The sequence below is a fragment of the Drosophila takahashii genome, chromosome 2R (assembly GCF_030179915.1).
Source record: "Drosophila takahashii strain IR98-3 E-12201 chromosome 2R, DtakHiC1v2, whole genome shotgun sequence".
Lineage (NCBI taxonomy): Eukaryota > Metazoa > Arthropoda > Insecta > Diptera > Drosophilidae > Drosophila > Drosophila takahashii.
In genome coordinates this window covers 11,269,788-11,272,818 of record NC_091679.1, presented here as the reverse complement: position 1 = coordinate 11,272,818, position 3,031 = coordinate 11,269,788, and the positions used below count along the sequence as shown (strand labels likewise).

General features: G+C 32.0%; 1 long non-coding RNA gene across 1 annotated transcript; it reads left to right on the top strand.

Annotated features, from left to right (window-relative positions):
- Nucleotides 1-399: 399 nt before the first annotated feature.
- On the top strand, nucleotides 400-1,565 carry LOC138912525 (uncharacterized). The gene is made up of 4 exons (XR_011418073.1): nucleotides 400-560; nucleotides 616-690; nucleotides 745-899; nucleotides 1,376-1,565. It is a non-coding gene; the product is annotated as an uncharacterized lncRNA (long non-coding RNA).
- The last annotated feature ends 1,466 nt before the right edge of the window (nucleotides 1,566-3,031 follow it).

Below are 3,031 nucleotides of genomic sequence, written 5' to 3'. Positions count from 1 at the left end.
TCTATATGAGTTAAAAAAATTGTAAAATGAAATTTTTGACAACTATATAATGATTTTAATAACGAATACAACTTTATTTTGTTTATATAAAAAACAAATTTAAAAAAAGTTAAAATAATAAAATAAAAACTTAATAATGAGATAAAATAAAATAATAAATGATAGAATTTTATTTCTTTTTATATTATTTATATTTAATAATGAGCAATTTAGCTGCAGCAATATTTTTAACAATAGCGGTGGTTCAGTAGCAAAACGTTTTCTTTCCTTCCATAACAAGCGGATTTTATTGGTGCTTAGATATATAAAATAAATATATAAGTACCTAATTTTATATACATAGAACTAAACAAAAAGAATATTAGCGAATGTTTTTATTGCCATCGATTATACGATATCGGTAGTCGCAATATTAATCGTAACGGATTGCCATAACTACCCAACCCCGCTACCATCACTAACCCAACGTTTGCGCCAAATTTTGTAAACATTGTATTTAATTTGTCTTATTGTACATTTAAAGTGTTATATTTTGTTGTGATCTGAAGTGTCGTCAACAGGTGAGTAACACCATGAGTTGTGCAAGTGAAATACCTAATAATGTGTGATATTTAGCCATGAACAGCAACAGGCACATTCGTCGATTTGTTAAAGAGGAGAAGGAGAAATAGTGGTGCAAAGGACTCCTACGTAAGTCTTTTTTCTTTGATATAAATATTTTAGTGAAATTTTCTTCCTTTTTAGATTAAAGCCATGAGATCGTTGTTGCTGCCAGAAGGGGGTTTAAAAAACTTGCGGAGGGTTCTCACGGATGAGTTTGTTGTGGGATTTAATGTTAGGGGCCTGTCTGGAAAAAAAAGCCGTAAACTCCTTTACACATTTCTATGGTGCACTTCACGGTAGGTTATTTTTATAACTGTATTTTTTATAATACACTTAGTTTCTTGATTCAATTTCAATCTATTTACTTAGAATGCCATCTGTCTTTAATCCTATTTCTTTCTGTCTTTTTCTGCTTTTCACTTTTAAAACATGGTTTGATGTAAAGAGGCTTGTATAACAAAATCTAAAAATATATATTTAAACCCATGCAGAGGGAATTATAATTTAGTCCAGAAGTTTGTTACGCAGTAAAGGAGACCTTTTCAAACCTATAAAGTAAATCCATTTAACCATGTCCGTCTGTCTGTCGGTTCAAGTTTCAAAAGCGAGAAATAAGTCTACATTGAACTGTTGGTTATTCTTATTTTATATTTATGCTTTTCTAGTCACAATTTTATTCCTGAAAGCTGCAAGGGTATTAAAACTTTGGCTTGCCGAAGTTAGTTTCTGTTCTCATTTTATTTTAAAACACTAAAATCTTATTTTTTTTTAGATATTGTTTCAGAATCTGGTAATGCTGAAATATTGATTCCCAAGGCAATTCAATTGCAAAAGAAACGATTTTTTAAAAATAAATTCAAATCAAATAATAACAACAATGAGGAACTCAACAAAAACGTGTCAGCAGAGGAATTTGTTCAATAAATATAAATTAAATAAATAGAAAAATTGTCTACTTATAATACAATAAATTAATTTAACAAAAAGTATTTTTTCTTGGGAAGTTTCATAGCATCCAGCTTTTTTGGTATTGAAAACACCAACCCCATTTCATACCCCTTTTGGCCACAAAAGGGACCGATAGGTGGTCCCATTTAATACCCCTTTTCGCCACAAAAGGGACCGATAGGTGGTCCGATAGGTGGCCCCTTTTGTGGCGAAAAGGGGTATAATATGGGACCACCTATCGGTCCCTTTTGTGGCGAAAGGTAATGCAGAACTTCGCCATATGACCACCGCCTAGGACATGCCGTGGTAAAAGTGGATAGAAATTTACATTGCGGGTGGTATGAACGGGAGTTAGTCCTAAGCCCCCGGTGTATGGCGATTTCGCTAGTTCGGGACCAGTCCCGGCGAACTACAGGGATGGAACATCTCCTGACGACCAATCCAATCCAGTTATACTATCTCGATTTAAAGTGTGTTGTTTAATTGTGTCATTATCCAATTCCTTTAAACTAAAGGGTGGTTTGAAATGAAAGAAGTTCGGTATAACTGTTCCAGCCTGCATGAATGCTAGCTCCTTAACAAATAGTTGTTTATTGGGTCCAAGTAAATATTGAAAGTCAACTATAAAGGCGGAGTTTCGATCGACAGTGTTCATAATTGTTCGAGATTTTTACTGGGTAGTCTAGTGCCCAAACTTTTACCTTTATATAGCGGTCCGATTGCAATAAGAAGGCAGTTCTAATTAAGGGATCAACCGGTATGGACACGCGAGAAGATAAGAAAAATAGATATTCCCGAAAGAATCAAGATCATGAAGTCATTTTTGGTTTTGAATACTATGTGTTACATAATTTAAGACTAAAATGTGGTTTATCAACAACCCGAAAATTTTAAACTGAATATTTTTTTCCTTTCCGTTATAATGCATTACACGAAGACATCTAGGTCTTTTACTACCTACTGACCTTGGTTTTATTATATCTGTGTAAATAAAAATCAACCCATTTTCAGTTAATTTCGATTCAATAGATACATTTTTATATCTAAATGTTTCAGCATTTACAAGACTAACAAATTCTGTTTCTTCAACTACATTTGTTTCTTTATTTGGTGCATGTTTAATGTGATTATTTAAATATATGTCTGTTATACCTACATCCCAAGAATCATTCATGTCTTCTGGTATATTTACAATGTTTGTAAATGCACATTTTATCAGGAAATACATTCATTGAATCATTACTAAGCAATGTGATAAACATCTCATTTAAATATACCATCTTAATTTATAAATTTAATGGTATTAATATGAAATCCAATTGATTTGGTTTTTCCCTATTTGTACAGTATTCCTGGGTCGAAGGGATCTAATAAGTTTTTCGCGTCCTGTTACATATGTTAGATCTTGAAATGGTAATTTTTCAGCTTTATATTTTTTTACATTTACTCTTAATTTTCGTTGTTTATCATTAAGCTTCAC